Source organism: Trachypithecus francoisi, unplaced genomic scaffold (genome assembly GCF_009764315.1).
Source record: "Trachypithecus francoisi isolate TF-2019V2 unplaced genomic scaffold, Tfra_2.0 Lachesis_group6, whole genome shotgun sequence".
Lineage (NCBI taxonomy): Eukaryota > Metazoa > Chordata > Mammalia > Primates > Cercopithecidae > Trachypithecus > Trachypithecus francoisi.
In genome coordinates this window covers 61,075,080-61,095,674 of record NW_022681471.1, presented here as the reverse complement: position 1 = coordinate 61,095,674, position 20,595 = coordinate 61,075,080, and the positions used below count along the sequence as shown (strand labels likewise).

At 39.9% G+C, this 20,595-nt stretch overlaps 1 pseudogene; it reads left to right on the top strand.

The window, feature by feature from the left end:
- The first annotated feature begins 19,436 nt into the window (after positions 1 to 19,436).
- LOC117077720 lies at positions 19,437 to 20,304 on the top strand (annotated as a pseudogene).
- The last annotated feature ends 291 nt before the right edge of the window (positions 20,305 to 20,595 follow it).

Genomic DNA, 20,595 nt, shown 5'->3' with positions numbered 1-20,595 from the left:
GGGAGTGGCGGACAATCGGTGCTGATCAGCTGCTGCAGCCCGATCAGCAAGAGCTGAAGCAGGGCAAGGCATCGCCTCACCTGGCAAGCGCAAGGGGGAAGGGAATCAGTTTTCCTAGCCAGGGGAACTGAGACACACTACACCTGACCACACCTGGCCAGAAGGGTCCCACACCTGCCCACGGAGCCGCCCTCATTGCTAGCACAGCAGTCTGCGATCTAACTGCAACGCAGCAGCGAGGCTGGTGAGGGGCACCTGCCATTGCTGAGGCTTAAGTAGGTAAACAAAGCCACTGGGAAGCTTGAACTGGGTGGAGCTCACAGCAGCTCAAGGAGCCCTGCCTGTTTCTGTAGACTCCACCTCTGGGGACAGGGCACAGCTAAATAACAACAACAAAGCAGCAGAAACCTCTGCAGACGCAAACGACTCTGTCTGACAGCTTTGAAGAGAGCAGTGGATCTCCCAACACGGAGGTTGAGATCTGAGAATGGACAGACTGCCTGCTCAGGTGGATCCCTGACCCCTGAGTAGCCTAACTGGGGGACATCCCCTACTAGGGGCAGACTGACACCCCACACCTCACACAGTGGAGTACACCACTGAGAGGAAGCTTCCAAAGCAAGAATCAGACAGGTACACTCACTGTTCAGCAATATTCTATCTTCTCCAGCCTCTGCTGCTGATACCCAGGCAAACAGGGTCTGGAGTGGACCTCAAGCAATCTCCAACAGACCTACAGCTGAGGGTCCTGACTGTTAGAAGGAAAACTATCAAACAGGAAGGACACCCACACCAAAACCCCATCAGTACGTCACCATCATCAAAGACCAGAGGCAGATAAAATCACAAAGACGGGGGAAAAGCAGGGCAGAAAAGCTGGAAATTCAAAAAATAAGAGTGTATCTTCCCTTGCAAAGGAACGCAGCTCATTGCCAGCAACAGATCAAAGCTGGATGGAGAATGACTTTGACGAGATGAGAGAAGAAGGCTTCAGTCCATCAAACTTCTCAGAGCTAAAGGAAGAATTACATACCCAGTGCAAAGAAACTTAAAATCCTGAAAAAAGAGTGGAAGAATTGATAACCAGAATAATTAATGCAGACAAGGCCATAAATGAACTGACAGAGATGAAAACCATGACACGAGAAATACGTGACAAATGCACAAGCTTCAGTAACTGACTCAATCAACTGGAAGAAAGAGTATCAGCGATTGAGGATCAAATGAATAAAATGAAGCGAGAAGAGAAATCTAAAGAAAAAAGAAGAAAAAGAAATGAAAAAAGCCTGCAAGAACTATGGGATTATGTAAAAAGACCAAATCTATGTCTGATTGGGGTGCCAGAAAGTGAGGGGGAAAATGGAACCAAGTTGGAAAACACTCTTCAGGATATCACCCAGGAGAACTTCCTCAACCTAGTAAGGCAGGCCAACATTCAAATTCAGGAAATACAGAGAATGCCACAAAGATACTCCTCAAGAAGAGCAACTCCAAGACGCATAATTGCCAGATTCACCAAAGTTGAAATGAAGGAAAAAATCTTCAGGGCAGCCAGAGAGAAAGGCCAGATTACCCACAAAGGGAAGCCCATCAGATTAACAGCAGATCTCTTGGCAGAAACTCTACAAGCCAGGAGAGAGTGGGGGCCAATATTCAACATTCCTAAAGAAAAGAATTTTCTTTTTTTTTTTTTTTTGAGACGGAGTCTCGCTCTGTCGCTCAGGATGGAGTGCAGTGGCCGGATCTCAGCTCACTGCAAACTCTGCCTCCCGGGTTTACGCCATTCTCCTCCCTCAGCCTCCCAAGTAGCTGGGACTACATTAGCTGGGCCTACACGGGCCTGCCACCACACCCGGCTAGTTTTTTTGTATTTCTTTAGTAGAGACAGTGTTTCACCCTGTTAGCCAGGATGGTCTTGATCTCATGACCTCGTGATCCACCCATCTTGGCCTCCCAAAGTGCTGGGATTACAGGCTTGAGCCACAGTGCCCGGCCAAGAAAAGAATTTTAAACCCAGAATTTCATATCCAGCCACACTAAGTTTCATAAGTGAAGGAGAAATAAAATCCTTTACAGATAAGCAAATGCTTAGAGATTTTGTCACCACCAGGCCTGCCTTACAAGAGACCCTGAAGGAAGCACTAAACATGGAAAGGAACAACCGGTACCAGCCATTGCAAAAACATGCCAAAATGTAAAGACCATCGAGGCTAGGAAGAAACTGCATCATCAAATGAGCAAAATAACCAGTTGATATCATAATGGCAGGATCAAGTTCACACATAACCATATTAACCTTAAATGTAAATGGACTATATGGTCCAAGTAAAAGGCACAGATTGGCAAACGGGAAAAAGATCAGGACCCATCAGTCTGCTGTATTCAGGAGACCCATCTCACATGCAGAGACACACATAGGCTCAAAATAAAGGGATAGAGGAAGATCTACCAAGAAAATGGAGAACAAAAAAAAGCAGGGGCTGCAATCCTAGTCTCTGATAAAACAGACTTTAAACCATCAAAGATCAAAAGAGACAAAGAAGGCCATTACATAATGGTAAAGGGATGAATTCAACAGGAAGAGCTAAGTATCCTAAATATATATGCACCCAATACAGGAGCACCCACATTCATAAAGCAAGTCCTTAGAGACTTACAAAGAAACTTAGACTCCCATGCAATAATAATGGGAGACTTCAACACTCCACTCTCAACATTAGACAGATCAACAAGACAGAAAGTTAACAAGGATATCCAGGAATTGAACTCATCTCTGCAGCAAGCAGAACTAATAGACATATACAGAACTCTCCATCCCAAATCAAGAGAATATACATTCTTCTCAGAACCACATCACACTTACTCCAAAATTGACCACATAATTGGAAGTAAAGTACTCCTCAGCAAATGTAAAAGAACAGAAATTATAACAAACTGTCTTCAGACCACAGAGCAATCAAACTAGAACTCAGGACTAAGAAACTCAATCAAAACCGCTCAACTACATGGAAACTGAATAACCTGTTCCTGAGTGACTACTGGGTACATAACGAAATGAAGGCAGAAATAAAGATGTTTCTGAGACAAATGAGAACAAAGATACAACACGCCAGAATCTCTGGGACACATTTAAAGCAGTGTGTAGAGGGAAATTTATAGCACTAAATGCCCACAAGAGAAAGCTGGAAAGATCTAAAATTGACAACCAAACACCACAATTCAAAGAACTAGAGAAGTAAGAAGAAACACATTCAAAAGCTAGCAGAAGGCAAGAAATAACTAAGATCAGAGTAGAACTGAAGGAGATAGAGACAAAAAATACCCTCCAAAAGATCAATGAATCCAGGAGTTGATTTTATGAAAAGATCAACACAATTGATAGACCACTAGCAAGACTAATAAAGAAGAAAAGAGAGAACAATCAAATAGATGCAATAAAAAATGATAAGGGGGATATCACCACCGAACCCAGAGAAATACAAACTACCATCAGAGAACACTATAAACACCTCTTCGCAAATCAACTACAAAATCTAGAAGAAATGGATAATTTCCTGGACACTTACACTCTCCCAAGACTAAACCAGGAAGAAGCTGAATCCCTGAATAGACCAATAGTAGGCTCTGAAATTGAGGCAATCATTAATAGCCTACCAACCAAACAAAGTCCAGGACCAGATGGATTCACAGCTGAATTCTACCAGAGGTACAAGGAGGAGCTGGTACCATTCCTTCTGAAACTATTCCAATCAATTGAAAAAGAGGGAATCCTCCCTAACTCATTTTATGAGGCCAACATCATCCTGATACCAAAGCCTGGCAGAGACACAACAAAAAAGAGAATTTTAGACCAATATCCCTGATGGACATTGATGCAAAAATCCTCAATAAAATACTGGCAAACCGGATCCAGCAGCACATCAAAAAGCTTATCCACCATGATCAAGTGGGCTTCATCCCTGGGATGCAAGGCTGGTTCAACATACGCAAATCAGTAAACGTAATCTAGCATATAAGCAGAACCAAAGACAAAAACTACATGATTATCTCAATAGATGCAGAAAAGACCTGTGACAAAATTCAACAGCCCTTCATGCTAAAAACGCTCAATAAATTTGGTATTGATGGAACGTACCTCAAGATAATAAGAGCTATTTATGAGAAACCCACAGCCAATATCATACTGAATGGGCAAAAACTGGAAAAATTCCCTTTGAAAACTGGCACAAGACAGGGATGCCCTCTCTCACCACTCCTATCCAACATAGTGTTGAAATTCTGGCTAGGGCCATCAGGCAAGAGAAAGAAATAAAGGGTATTCAGTTAGAAAAGAAGAAGTCAAATTGTCCCTGTTTGCAGATGACATGATTGTTATTTAGAAAACCCCATCATCTCAGCCCCAAATATCCTTAAGCTGATAAGAAACTTGAGCAAAGTCTCAGGATACAAAATTAATATGCAAAAATCACAAGCATTCTTATACACCAGTAACAGACAAACAGAAAGCCCAATCACTAATGAACTTCCATTCACAATTGCTTCAAAGACAATAAAATACCTAGGAATCCAACTTACAAGAGATGTGAAGGACCTCTTCAAGGAGAACTACAAACCACTGCTCAGTGAAATAAAAAAGGACACAAACAAATGGAAGAACATACCATGCTCATGAATAGGAAGAATCAATATCGTGAAAATGGCCATACTGCCCAAGGTAATTTATAGATTCAATACCATCCCCATCAAGCTACCAAGGAGTTTTTTCACAGAATTGGAAAAAAACTACTTTAAAGTTCTTATGGAACCAAAAAAGAGCCCACATTCCCAGGACAATCCTAAGTCAAAAGAACAAAGCTGGAGGCATCACGCTACCTGACTTCAAACTATACTACAAGGCTACAGTAACCAAAACAGCATGGTACTGGTACTGAAACAGAGATATAGACCAATGGAATAGAACAGAGTCCTCAGAAATAATACCACACATCTACAGCCATCTGATCTTTGACAAACCTGAGAGAAACAAGAAATGGGGAAGGATTCCCTATTTAATAAATGGTGCTGGGAAAATTGGCTAGCCATAAGTAGAAAGCTGAAACTGGATCTTTTCTTTACTCCTTATACGAAAATTAATTCAAGATGGATTAGAGACTTAAATGTTAGACCTAATACCATAAAAACCCTAGAAGAAAACCTAGGTAATACCATTCAGGACATAGGCATGGGCAAGGACTTCATGTCTAAAACACCAAAAGCAACGGCAACAAAAGCCAAAATTGACAAATGGGATCTAATTAAACTAAGGAGCTTCTGCACAGCAAAAGAAACTATCATCAGAGTGAACAGGCAACCTACAGAATGGGAGAAAATTTTTGCAATCTACTCATCTGACAAAGGGCTAATATCCAGAACCTACAAAGAACTCAAACAAATTTACAAGAAAAAAAGCAAACAACCCTATCAAAAAGTGAGCAAAGGGTATAAACAGACATTTCTCAAAAGAAGACATTCATACAGCCAACAGACACATGAAAAAATGCTCATCATCACTGGCCATCAGAGAAATGCAAATCAAAACCACAATGAGATACCATCTCACACCAGTTAGAATGGCAATCATTAAAAAGTCAGGAAACAACAGGTGCTGGAGAGGATGTGGAGAAATAGGAACAGTTTTACACTGTTGGTAGGACTGTAAACTAGTTCAACCATTGTAGAAAACAGTATGGCGATTCCTCAAGGATCTAGAACTAGAAGTACCATGTGACCCAGCCATCCCACTACTGGGTAATACCCAAGGATTATAATCATGCTGCATAAATACACATGCACACGTATGTTTTGTGGCACTATTTACAATAGCAAAAACTTGGAATAACCAAATGTTCCATCAGTGACAGCTGGATAAGAGAATGTGGCCATTACACCAGTGAATACTACTTAGCCATAAAAAAGATGAGTTTGTCATCCTTTGTAGGGGACATGGATGCAGCTGGAAACCATCATTCTCCAAACTACGCAACCAGAAAACCGCAACCCGCAGTTCTCACTCAAGGTGGGAACTGAACATGAGATCACTGGACTCGGAAGGGGACATCCACACCAGGGCCTATCATGGGGTGTGGGGAGGGTGGAGGGAGAAGGGATCGCATGGGAGGTATAGCCTGAGTAAATGACGAGTTGATGGGTGCTGATGAGTTGATGGTGCAGCACACCACATGGCACAAGTATAATATGTAACAAACCTGCACATTATCACATGTTACCCTAGAACTTAAAGTATATAATAATAAAATAAAATAAAAAATATATGTATAAATTTTGTTGACTGTAGTCACACTGTTACTCTATCAACTGCTATGTCTTTTTCCATTCTTTAAAATTTTTTTTTTTTGTACATATGAACCAAAACCCACTCTTATCACCTCTACCGTTCCCCGCTGTTCTGGTACCATTTTCTACCTCATATCTCCCGATTTGATTGTTTCAATTTTTCTTAGCTTTGCAAATATTAAAAACATAAAAAGTTTGTCTTTTTTTTTTTTTTTTTTTTTTTTTTTTTTTATTTTTTTTATTATACTTTAAGTTCTAGGGTACATGTGCATAACGTTTATATCATGTATAACTCCCCAATGCAATCCCTCCCTCCCCCCCTCCCCATGATAGGCCCCAGTGTGTGATGTTCCCCTTCCCGAGTCCAAGTGATCTCATTGTTCAGTTCCCACCTATGAGTGAGAACATGCGGTGTTTGGTTTTCTCTTCTTGTGATAGTTTGCTAAGAATGATGGTTTCCAGCTGCATCCATGTCCCTACAAAGGACGCAAACTCATCCTTTTTGATGGCTGCATAGTATTCCATGGTGTATATGTGCCACATTTTCTTAATCCAGTCTGTCACAGATGGACATTTGGGTTGATTCCAAGTCTTTGCTATTGTGAATAGTGCCGCAATAAACATACGTGTGCATGTGTCTTTGTAGTAGAGTAATTTATAATCCTTTGGGTATATACCCAGTAGTGGGATGGCTGGGTCATATGGTACATCTAGTTCTAGATCCTTGAGGAATCGCCATACTGTTTTCCATAATGGTTGAACTAGTTTACAATCCACCACAGTGTAAAAGTGTTCCTATTTCTCCACATCCTCTCCAACATCTATTGTTTCCTGACTTCTTAATGATTGCCATTCTAACTGGTGTGAGATGGTATCTCATTGTGGTTTTGATTTGCATTTCTCTGATGGCGAGTGATGACGAGCATTTTTTCATGTGTCTGTTGGCTGTATGGATGTCTTCTTTTGAGAAATGTCTGTTCATATCCTTTCCCCACTTTTTGATGGGGTTGTTTGTTTTTTTCTTGTATATTTGTTTGAGTTCTTTGTAGATTCTGGATATTAGCCCTTTGTCAGATGAGTAGGTTGCAAAAATTTTCTCCCATTCTGTAGGTTGCCTGTTCACTCTGATGGTAGTTTCTTTTGCTGTGCAAAAGCTCTTTAGTTTAATGATCCCATTTGTCAATTTTGGCTTTTGCTGCCGTTGCTTTTGGTGTTTTAGACATGAAGTCCTTGCCCATGCCTATGTCCTGAATGGTACTACCTAGATTTTCTTCTAGGGTTTTTATGGTATTAGGTCTAACATTTAAGTCTCTAATCCATCTTGAATTAATTTCGTATAAGGGGTAAGGAAGGATCCAGTTTCAGCTTTCTACTTGTGGCTAGCCAATTTTCCCAGCACCATTTATTAAATAGGGAATCCTTTCCCCATTTCTTGTTTTTGTCAGGTTTGTCAAAGATCAGATGGCTGTAGATGTGTGGTATTATTTCTGAGGACTCTGTTCTGTTCCACTGGTCTATTTCTCTGTTGTGGTACCAGTACCATGCTGTTTTGGTTACTGTAGCCTTGTAGTATAGTTTGAAGTCAGGTAGCGTGACGCCTCCAGCTTTGTCCTTTTGACCTAGGATTGTCTTGGCAATGCGGGCTCTTTTTTGGTTCCATATGAACTTTAAAGCAGTTTTTTCCAATTCTGTGAAGAAATCATTGGTAGCTTGATGGGGATGGCATTGAATCTATAAATACCTTGGGCAGTATGGCCATTTTCACGATATTGATTCTTCCTATCCATGAGCATGGTATGTTCTTCCATTTGTTTGTGTCCTCTTTGATTTCACTGAGCAGTGGTTTGTAGTTCTCCTTGAAGAGGTCCTTTACATCCCTTGTAAGCTGGATTCCTAGGTATTTTATTCTCTTTGAAGCAATTGTGAATGGAAGTTCATTCCTGACTTGGCTCTCTGCTTGTCTGTTACTGGTGTATAAGAATGCTTGTGATTTTTGCACATTAATTTTGTATCCTGAGACTTTGCTGAAGTTGCTTATCAGCTTAAGGAGATTTGGGGCTGAGACGATGGGTTTTTCTAAATATACAATCATGTCATCTGCAAACAGGGACAATTTGACTTCTTCTTTTCCTAACTGGATACCCTTGATTTCTTTCTCTTGCCTGATTGCCCTAGCCAGAACTTCCAACACTATGTTGAATAGGAGTGGTGAGAGAGGGCATCCCTGTCTTGTGCCAGTTTTCAAAGGGAATTTTTCCAGTTTTTGCCCATTCAGTATGATATTAGCTGTGGGTTTGTCGTAAATAGCTCTTATTATTTTGAGGTACGTTCCATCAATACCGAATTTATTGAGCGTTTTTAGCATAAAGGGCTGTTGAATTTTGTCAAAAGCCTTTCTGCATCTATTGAGATAATCATGTGGTTCTTGTCTTTGGTTCTGTTTATATGCTGGATTACGTTTATTGATTTGCGAATGTTGAACCAGCCTTGCATCCCAGGGATGAAGCCCACTTGATCATGGTGGATAAGCTTTTTGATGTGCTGCTGAATCCGGTTTGCCAGTATTTTATTGAGAATTTTTGCATCGATGTTCATCAGGGATATTGGTCTAAAATTCTCTTTTTTTGTTGTGTCTCTGCCAGGCTTTGGTATCAGGATGATGTTGGCCTCATAAAATGAGTTAGGGAGGATTCCCTCTTTTTCTATTGATTGGAATAGTTTCAGAAGGAATGGTACCAGCTCCTCCTTGTACCTCTGGTAGAATTCAGCTGTGATCATCTGGTCCTGGACTTTTTTTCGTGGGTAGGCTATTAATTGTTGCCTCAATTTCAGAGCCTGTTATTGGTCTATTCAGGGATTCAACTTCTTCCTGGTTCAGTCTTGGGAGAGTGTAAGTGTCCAGGAATTATCCATTTCTTCTAGATTTTCTAGTCGATTTGCGTAGAGGCATTTATAGTATTCTCTGATGGTTGTTGTATTTCTGTGGGGTCGGTGGTGATATCCCCTTTATCATTTTTATTGCGTCTATTTGATTCCTCTCTCTTTTCTTCTTTATTAGTCTTGCTAGCGGTCTGTCAATTTTGTTGATCTTTTCAAAAAACCACTCCTGGATTCATTGATTTTTTGGAGGGTTTTTTGTGACTCTATCTCCTTCAGTTCTGCTCTGATCTTAGTTATTTCTTGCCTTCTGCTAGCTTTTGAATGTGTTTGCTCTTGCCTCTCTAGTTCTTTTAATTGTGATGTTAAAGTGTCAATTTTAGATCTTTCCTGCTTTCTCTTGTGGGCATTTAGTGCTATAAATTTCCCTCTACACACTGCTTTAAATGTGTCCCAGAGATTCTGGTATGTTGTATCTTTGTTCTCATTGGTTTCAAAGAACATCTTTATTTCTGCTTTCATTTCGTTATGTACCCAGTAGTCATTCAGGAGCAGGTTGTTCAGTTTCCATGTAGTTGAGCGGTTTGATTGAGTTTCTTAGTCCTGAGTTCTAGTTTGATTGCACTGTGGTCTGAGAGACAGTTTGTTATAATTTCTGTTCTTGTACATTTGCTGAGGAGTGCTTTACTTCCAATTATGTGGTCAATTTTGGAATAAGTGCGATGTGGTGCTGAGAAGAATGTATTCTGTTGATTTGGGGTGGAGAGTTCTATAGATGTCTATTAGGTCCGCTTGGTGCAGAGATGAGTTCAATTCCTGGATATCCTTGTTAACTTTCTGTCTCGTTGATCTGTCTAATGTTGACAGTGGAGTGTTGAAGTCTCCCATTATTATTGTATGGGAGTCTAAGTCTCTTTGTAGGTCTCTAAGGACTTGCTTTATGAATCTGGGTGCTCCTGTATTGGGCATATATATTTAGGAGAGTTAGCTCTTCCTGTTGAATTGATCCCTTTACCATTATGTAATGGCCTTCTTTGTCTCTTTTGATCTTTGATGGTTTAAAGTCTGTTTTATCAGAGACTAGGATTGCAACCCCTGCTTTTTTTTGTTCTCCATTTGCTTGGTAGATCTTTCTCCATCCCTTTATTTTGAGCCTATGTATGTCTCTGCATGTGAGATGGGTCTCCTGAATACAGCAGACTGATGGGTCTTGACTCTTTATCCAGTTTGCCAGTCTGTGTCTTTTAATTGGAGCATTTAGTCCATTACATTTAGGGTTAATATTGTTATGTGTGAACTTGATCCTGTCATTATGATATTAACTGGTTATTTTGCTCATTAGTTGATGCAGTTTCTTCCTAGCCTCGATGGTCTTTACATTTTGGCATGTTTTTGCAATGGCTGGTACCGGTTGTTCCTTTCCATGTTTAGGGCTTCCTTCAGGGTCTCTTGTAAGGCAGGCCTGGTGGTGACAAAATCTCTAAGCATTTGCTTATCTGTAAAGGATTTTATTTCTCCTTCACTGATGAAACTTAGTTTGGCTGGATATGAAATTCTGGGTTGAAAATTCTTTTCTTTAAGAACGTTGAATATTGGCCCCCACTCTCTTCTGGCTTGTAGAGTTTCTGCCGAGAGATCTGCTGTTAGTCTGATGGGCTTCCCTTTGTGGGTAACCCGACCTTTCTCTCTGGCTGCCCTTAAGATTTTTCCTTCATTTCAACTTTGGTGAATCTGGCAATTATGTGTCTTGGAGTTGCTCTTCTGGAGGAGTATCTTTGTGGCGTTCTCTGTATTTCCTGAATTTGAATGTTGGCCTGCCCTACTAGGTTGGGGAAGTTCTCCTGGATGATATCCTGAAGAGTGTTTTCCAACTTGGTTCCATTTTCCCCCTCACTTTCAGGCACCCCAATCAGACGTAGATTGGTCTTTTTACATAATCCCATACTTCTTGCAGGCTTTGTTCATTTCTTTTTCTTCTTTTTTCTTTTGGTTTCTCTTCTCGCTTCATTTCATTCATTTGATCCTCAATCGCTGATACTCTTTCTTCCAGTTGATCGAGTCGGTTACTGAAGCTTGTGCATTTGTCACGTATTTCTCGTGTCATGGTTTTCATCTCTGTCATTTGTTTATGATCTTCTCTTGCATTAATAGTCTAGCTGTCAATCTTCCACTTTTTTTTCAAGATTTTTAGTTTCTTTGCGCTGGGTACGTAATTCCTCCTTTAGCTCTGAGAAGTTTGATGGACTGAAGCCTTCTTCTCTCATCTCGTCAAAGTCATTCTCTGACCAGCTTTGATCCGTTGCTGGCGATGGGCTGCGCTCCTTTGCAGGGGAGATGCGCTCTTATTTTTTGAATTTCCAGCTTTTCTGCCCTGCTTTTTCCCCATCTTTGTGGTTTTATCTGTCTCTGGTCTTTGATGATGGTGACGTACTGATGGGGTTTTGGTATAGGTGTCCTTCCTGTTTGATAGTTTTCCGTCTGACAGTCAGAAGGACTGTCTGTTGTCTGTTGGAGATTGCTTGAGGTCCACTCCAGACCCTGTTTGCCTGGGTATCAGCAGCAGAGGTTGCCAAAGATAGAATATTGCTGAACAGCGAGTGTACCTGTCTGATTCTTCCTTTGGAAGTTTCCTCTCAGGGATGACTCCACCCTGTGAGGTGTGGGGTGTCAGACTGCCCCTAGTGGGGGATGTCTCCCAGCTAGGCTACTCAGGGGTCAGGGACCCACCTGAGCAGGCAGTCTGTCCGTTCTCGGATCTCAACCTCCGCGTTGGGAGATCCACGGCTCTCCCCAAAGCTGTCAGACAGAGTCGTTCGCCTCTGCACCGCCCCCGCTGCTTTCCCTATTGGACCTCAGCTGTGGGCTGTCCCCAGAGGTGGAGTCTACAGAGACAGGCAGGTTCCTTGAGCTGCTGTGAGCTCCACCCAGTTCGAGCTTCCCAGCGGCTTTGTTTACCTACTTAAGCCTCAGCAATGGCGGGCGCCCCTCCCCCAGCCTCGCTGCTGCCTTGCGGATAGATCGCCGCAGACGGCTGTGTTAGCAGTGAGGGAGGCTCCGTGGGCGTGGGACCCTCCCGGCCAGGTGTGGGATATATTCTCCTGGTGTGCCTGTTTCCTTAAAGCGCAGTATTGGGGTGGGAGTTACGCGATTTTCCAGGTGTTATGTGTCTCAGTTCCCCTGGCTAGGAAAACGGATTTCCTTCCCCCTTGCGCTTCCAGGTGAGGCGATGCCTCGCCCTGCTTCAGCTCACGCTGGTCAGGCTGCAGCAGCTGACCAGCCCGATTGTCCGGCACTCCCTAGAGAGATGACCCCAGTACCTCAGTTGAAAATGCAGAAATCACCGGTCTTCTGTGTTACTCGCGCTGGGAGTTGGAGACTGGAGCTGTTCCTATTCGGCCATCTTGCTCCGCCCCCCCAAAGTTTTGTCTTTCAATGCGTGGCTTATTTCACTTAACAGAATCAATTTGAATTCCATTCAAGTTGTTGCAAATGAAAGGATCTCATTAGTTTTTATGGCTGAATAGCAGTTCATTGTGTTTATGTACCAGATTTTTTCTTTATCCATTTTTCTGTTGAGGAACACTTAGTTTGCTTGCAAATCTTGGCTATTGTGAATAGTGCTGCAACATTTGAGAGAGCAGGTATCTTTTTAATACACAGATTTCCTTTCTTATGGGAATATACCTAGCAGTGGAACTGCTGGATCACATGGTAGCTTTCTTTTTAGTTTTTTGAGGAGTCTCTCAAGAATTGTGGTACTAATTTACCTTTCCCACTAACCGTTAATCGTGTTACCTTTTCTCCGATCCTCAGCGGTATTTGTTATTTCCTATTTTTTGTATAAAAGCCATTTTAACTGGGTGAGATGATATCTCACTGTAGTTTTGATATTCATTTCTCTGATGATCAGCAATGTTCCACACCTTGTTATATGCATGTTTGCCATTTGTATGTCTTCTTTTGAGAAATGTCTATTAATAATTTGGGGCCTATCATGGGGAGGGGGGAGGAGGGAGGGATTGCATTGGGGAGTTATACATGATATAAATGATGAATCGATGGGTGCTGATGAGTTGATGGTGCAGCACACCAACATGGCACAAGCATACATATGTAACAAACCTGCACGTTATGCACATGTACCCTAGAACTTAAAGTATAATAATAAAAAAATAAATAAATAAATAAAAAGAATTTTTGACCATTTTTAACTGGATTATTAGATATTTTTCCTATAGAGTTGTATAACTCCCTTGTATATTTTGATTACTAATCTTTTGTTAGATGGATAGCTTGCAAATATTTTATCTTACTCTATGTGTTGTCTCTTCATGCTTTTTTAATTGTTTCCCTTGTTGTGTATAAGTGTGTTAACTTGATGTGATTTCATTTGTCCATTTTTGTGTTTGTTGTCTGTATTTGTGAGGTATAACTCAAGAAATTCTTGCCCAGTCCATTGTCCTGAAAAGTTTCTTCAGTGTTTTCTTTGATTAGTTTCATAGTTTGAGGTCTCATGTTTAAGTATCTATTTTGATTTGATGCTTGTATGTGGGAAGATATAGTAGTCTAGTTTTATTCTTTTCAGTATGGCTAGCCAGTTTTCCCAGCACTATTTATTGAAGATGCTGTCTTTTTCCCAACGTGTATTATTGGCTTTTTGCCAAAAATGAGTTAATTGTGGATGTGTAGGTTTGTTTCTTTGTTCTGTATTCGGTTCTGTTGGTTTATATTTCTGTTTTAATGCCAGTACCATGGTATCTTGGTTAATATAGCTCAGTATTATAATTTGAAGTCAGGTAATGTAATTTCTCCAGTTTTTTTCCTGGGATAACTTTGACTATTTGAGGTCTTTTGTGGTTTTGTAACACCAAAGGTTTTTGCCTTAGCCACACCAAAGTTTTGGTGTGGAGGCAGCCTGTGGAAAGAGACACGGATCGGACCTAGAGTAAAAAAGCTGTAGGCCTTATTGAGCAGGGTGATAGTATAAAGCTTCCACAGTGTGGAAGGCATCCTGGGTGGGTAGCCAGTGTTAGATTTTTGATTACCTTTTAAACTTTTTAAGGCGTAAATACGTGCCGCGGGAAGATGTTACCAGAGCAAGAAACAAAGACAATTAATATGTCTTAGATCTTGAGGAAACCCAGAATTGTAACTTAAGTTTTATTTACTTTATAACCTTGTAGGGGCACAGGAAAGAAGACAGTATCTCACGGGATTTTACAAATTGTGTTTACAAGGAATTGGAATTGAGAGCATAAATAAGGTCTGCTGATCACAGAAAAATGGGCTTTTAAAATTCTTTTTAGTTTTACCTGAGGGGAAAGGGAGAGAGGGAGAGAGGACACAGGGAAGCTTACAGCAAAAATTTTGCTGTTTATAGCTTTCGGGGAAGAAAAGACATGCACAAATTCTGATGTTAGGACTATTTTAAGCATATATCTTAAATATTATTCACCCAGGACCAAAGTAAGTCCTGGTGCAGGAATGAGTGAGTTTCACAGTTTTCTGAGCCCCTACTCGACCCAGGAAGCCCAGCTGGAACCTCCTCTCTCCCCCAGTACCCTTTAGACTGGACATCCCAACTGCTGTGGGAATTGGACAGCATTGTTTTCATTACCTTTTGTTGATTTGGGAGAACTAAGGTCCCTGTATGGTTGTGGCGTCTTTTAGAGGGGAACTTTTTAGGTTAGTGAGGGACCAGTGGGTTGACATAGGAGTCCTTGGTAGAAGTTGTCAGTTGAGTTTACTTGAGGTTTTATTTGTAAGACTATTTGTAGTTTGATGGCCTTGATTTTAGAGGAACCAAATTTGACAAGGAGGTTAAAAATGTAAGGCCCGAAAGTGAGTAATAGTAGGATGGCTGTTGTAGGGACTAGTAAGGGGAGGAGTCAAGGTATTTATTTATTAAATATGTTTTAGGACTTTGAGTGTTTATTTTTTTTAATTTTTTAATTTAATTTTATTTTTTAGTAATGATTTTTGACTGGTCAATGAAATAGTAACTTTTTGTTTTTTTAAGAAGAGGCAGCTTTTTTCTCTTTTAGTTGTTAATAAGTTTAGGGCTCTCTGGTTTTGAGGACTACCGTAGTTAGAGAATTAAGTTGGCTTTGTAGGATCACTAGGGAGATGGCAACTTGTTTTATGCTATTATATAATTTTTGTGATAATTTATAATAGAATTGGGTGGAGGAGATTATGTCTCTAATTTTAGTCTTAAGTTTGTCTGGTATTTTGCCTTTTATAATAAAAGGGACAATAAGGGATTGTGTGTGGTAAGATTGGGGTATAAGGAGACTTTGTAACTTTTGTTTAGTATATATGGACAGGGGAGGTGTTAGAAAGGAGAGAAAGTATAGTTTTTTTGGAGTGCCGTTTAGGAATTGATAGGCTGTGTTATTATAGATGAAAAAAATGTCTGAAGTTAGGTGAAACCTGAGGTTATTGATATTTAGGACTGACATTGGGAGACGTTTTTATTGAGAGTCATGTTGAAGTTTACGTATGTGAGATTTGAGGTCTGTGTGGTTGGTAAACTGATGACTATGGGACTGATTAATTTGGTGATGTTTAGGACTGGGGTGGATAAGTTTTACTGTTTGGGGACAGGGACTGGGACATATAGTTGAAAATATAAGGAAAGACACACTCAACAGTTGGGTGGATTATTAGGAGAGGCTTTTTGTATTTTTGTAAGGGTGGTGTTAAATAGGCTTTAGAGATGAGAATGAGAGTTAAGAGTTTTTTGTAGTCTGGAAGGGTCTAATTTTTTGTATGGACTGGGAGTATTGGAGAGTTGGACTAAATTTTAAATTATTTGTTGGATATGTCATTTTTTAGTCTTATTTTGAATGTCTCCTTTGTTAGACATACCTATATGGGTATAATATGTCTAACAAGTGTTGGGCCCCCATTTTTTAGGGAGTTAGTTTGGAATTTTTTTTTTTTTTTTTGGTGACATGTATGGCTATTGTGAGAACAGAGAGAAGTAGTTTTATAACTTTTTTTTCTATATATATAAGTATATGTGGCAAAAGATATGGGTGTCTGGAAGGGGCTACCTAATTCCCAAGACTTTTTGAGAGAATGTCGGTTGACTCTTTTAGGAGAGGCACACTGACATGGGGGGTGTTTTATAGTTGGAGAAAGGAACATAAGTATGAAGAGGGTGGCAGGAGGCTTAAGAGGAGTTATGACATGTTGTAGGTGGAACGGTCATAGGAAAGAGGAGGGAAAAAGGAGTAAATTGTTGTTGGAAGGACGATAGAAGAAAGGTTGATATGATTAAGATTTTTGTCTCTGCTGGAGTTACAGTATAAATTTTACTGTAAAAAGTATAGTTAGTATACTATTTAATAATGTAACGAAACAGTAGAAGGATTTTATTAAAAGAGTAAGGAGAGATGTTAAAGATTATGTAGGTTTTTAATTTTTTTTTTTTTTTAGGTAGGAAAAAAGTTTTTTTTTTTTTTTTTTTTTTTTTTTTTTTAGATTAACAGTAGGAGTTTTTTGGCTGGAGTTTTTTTTGTTTGTTTGTTTTTGTTTTTGTTTTTTTTTTAATAGGAGACGTAGGTCTTCTAGTGGCTGACAGGTGTATTGAAGCTGGTCTGGCTGACCTTGTGACTTTTGAGTTGATAATTTTGTAAGTTTTTTAGGAGATGTTTAACGTTTGACTTGGGTGTTGTGAATTTAGGATTTTACTCCTACTACTTTAACTGTGTTGGGGGTAGAGAGGATTATTGAGTATGGTCCCTCCCATAAGGGATTTTTAGATGGAGAGGTAGAGGGGAGAGAGACTTGACCAATACTAGATTTTTTGTTCGAAATAATTTTATTTTTCTTGTTATACTTTTTAGATAAAGTTTTAAGATTTTGTTGATATTTTGTTAGAGAAGTTATATTTTTGAATAAATTGGCCACTTTTTGGTTGAGTAGGAGGTTATTTGTGAGCAAAGGCTGTCCGTATAGTATTTTATGTGGACTGAGTCCCATTTTGTGAGTGGAGTTTTGAATTTTTATTTAATAAGGCTATGAGCAAGAGAGTGGGCCATGGGCGATGATTTTTTTTGTGTTAGTTTTTAAAAATGTCTTTTAAGTATTAGTTGTTTTTTTTTTTCTTTTTTTTTTTTTTTGACTTTTTTTGAGGATTGTGGCCTCTAGGCACAGTGAAGGTGATATTGTATTTTTAGTGTCTTCGAAATTTGTTGAGTTATTGTAGTGTCAAAAGTTGGTTTATTGTGTTTTGTATGTTTTTGGGAAGTTTAAAATTAGGAATTATTTTATGAACTAAAACTTTAACCATTTTGGGGGCCTATTTTTGTTTTGTAAGGGAAGGCTTTTATTCAATTTGTAAAGGTATTATAGACCAATAAGTATTGAAATTTTTTTGACTTTGGCATATGGGTAAAATTTAACGGTTAGTCTTCTCTGGGATAATGTCTTCTTTTTTTGTCTTTTTGGGGAGGCCTTATGGTGGACTAAGGGGTTATTTTTTTTTTTGGCACATTTTATAGGCTTTGACTAATTGTCAGATGGTTTTGAGGAGGTGTGGCCCTGTAAATAAGGATGTGGCCATCTTGTGGATACTTCTAATATCCATACGTGAAGTTGGTGAAGGGTTTTAAGTATTTTTTATTGGCCGGCTTTGGGTATAAGTACCTTTGTTGTTGTTGTTGTTAGTCACCCCGAGGGGAGAAAATTATGTCCTCGTGAACGTCCCCATTTTGTTTTAATTGGGGAATACTGGGGCTTAACTTTTTGAAGGGAGTTGTTTTATACCAGGGGTCCTTTTATGGCATTTTTGGAGGAAAGTTTTGTCTGGCAGTAAGTTTGGCCTTAGTGTCTGGTAGTATTTTTTTTTTTTTTTTTTTTTTTTTGGCCTTGGCAGTGTAAGACTGTTTTTTTCTTTAGGTTTTTGTACTGTGTGTAATAACTTTATGATTTTTTTAATGGGTGTTTTTTTAGAGTTAGGAACTTTTTTTATATTGTAGTATGTGTATGTAGGACTAGATAAGTATGCTTGTTATTTGTGTATACATTTATTTATTTATTTATTTTTCGTTTTAAGACTTGGGTAAGTGTTACTAGTTCTGTTAAATGAATACTGGTCCCTGGGGGAACTTACTTTTAAGTACTGTTGTATCATTAACTATGGCATAGTCTGTGTTTTTACTTTATTTTTTACAAAAGAATTTTTACTGGAGTACAGGTTAAGGTTAGGGTTAGCTAAGGGGACTTTTGGGAGATTTTTTTGGGCGGCATAAGTCTGAGTTATAATTTGTTGGTAGTTATGTTTAATTGGTTCCTCATCCTCTTGGATAAAAGTGGCAGGGCTGAGGGCTGTACACGTGTGTATTTGAAATACTGGTCCCTTAAGGAGTAGTGTCCAGTATTTGAGTAGGCAGTTGAGAGTCACAAACTTTTTTTTAGTTTCAATATGTTGTTTACATTATGAGTAGTCTAGATGGTGAGATTTTTTCCTTGTATTATTTTAATAGTCTTAGACATTAAGATGGCTATTGTTGTAACCACCTGTAAACAGTGAGGCCAGTCTTTGGCTACCATATTAATTTTTTTTATTTAGGTATGTTACTAGTTGTGGGGTTGTCCCATGAGTTTGAGTGAGAACTTGAAGAGCTATTCTGTTTTTTTTTGGTGACATATAAAGAGAAATTTGTGTTGTGGAAGGCTCAGGGCTGGAGTTTGTACTAGAGCCTGTTTTAAAGTTTTGGAGGCTGTTTTGGTTTTTGGTTTTTATTAGATGGGTGTTTGTCTTTTGAATTTTTTTTTTTTATTAGGGTATAGAGTGGCCTGGTCATTTTATTGTATTTAAGAATTCATAGTTGGCAAAAGTCAGTGATTTTAAGGAATCCCCGTAACTGTTTTAATGTCAGCTCTAAGAGCTATACCCAGGCACCACAGATTGTACTTGAGAGGCCCCAAGGATGGGGAAAGTCTATTTGGGGAGCTCTGCTTGTCGACCATCTACATGAAAACTACAGACCTGTCTGTCTTTGAATTGTCTTGATGTGGGGGACCATACACTATGGTGGGGAATTGGCCCTTTAAAATAGCCGTCGAATGGTGACACCTGTCTAAACCCTGGAGGGCACTATGAACAGGGATCTTTTGGGCACCACCCCAAGTATATAAGACTTCTAGAGATCTGAGTTGTCCGTAGAAGCAGCTGGAGGCCAGGGGAGAAACTCCGGAAGGAGAGACTATTTGCCATGGCTGAACACTTCAAACAAATCATTAGATGTCCTGTCTGTCTAAAAGATCTTGAAGAACCCATGCAGTTGAAATGAAGATATGTCTGCTGCCTCCAATGCCTCAATGCACTGCAGAAGGAGCCCGATGGGGAAGGTTTACTGTGCCGCTTCTGCTCTGTGGTCTCTCAGAAGAATGACATCAAGCCCAAGTACAAGCTGAGGGCGCTGGTTTCCATTATCAAGGAACTAGAGCCCAAGCTGAAATCTATTCTAACAACGAACCCAAAGCTAAGGAAGTTTCAAGTGGATATGACCTTGGATGTCATATCCACAGCCAACAACTATCTCATCATTTCTGAAGACCTGAGGAGCTTCCGAAGTGGGAATTTCAGCCAGAATAAGAAGGAGCAAGCTGAGAGGTTCGACACTGCACTGTGCGTCCTGGGCGCCCCTCGCTTTACTTCCAGCCGCTATTACTGGGAGGTGGACGTGGGCACCAGCAAAGTATGGAATGTGGACATTTGTAAGGAATCTGTGAACCGACAGGGGAAGATTGTGCTTTCTTCAGAACACGGCTTCTTGACTGTGGGTTGCGGAAAAGGAAAGGTCTTTGCCACCAACAGTATGCCTGACTCCGCTCTGGGTGAGTCCCCAGTTGCACAGAGTGGGGATTTTCCTGGATGTAGGTATGAGGTCCACTTCCTTTTACAATGTTGGTGATGGGTGCCATATCTACACATTCAACAAAATTTCTGTTAGCGAGCCATGGCGTCCATTTTTTGCTCATAAACGTGGAACTCAAGAGGATCAGACCTTCCTGAGTATCTGATCTGTGATCAATCCAGCCAGTGCCAGTGCCCCAATTTATTTCGGGGAAAGTAAATAAACATTTGAACATAATCATCTATAGGAAGTTTCTGTGTGCCCATAGCCATAGCTAAGGACTTTTCTGCTAGATACCCATAGCTACAAAGGGATAGAAGGGAAAGATCCATCATTCTGTAAACCATGAACAGAAAGCAGTTATATTAATTAGGAGAAAATTACATTTTACTTAAAGTTTGTCATGTTGTTTTCTTTGGGGCTTATGTTTATATTTCTGTTCAATAAATATTTTTAAATTTCAAAAAAAAAAAAAAAAAAAGACTTCTAAATAGGAATCTTCATCCGGCCTAGT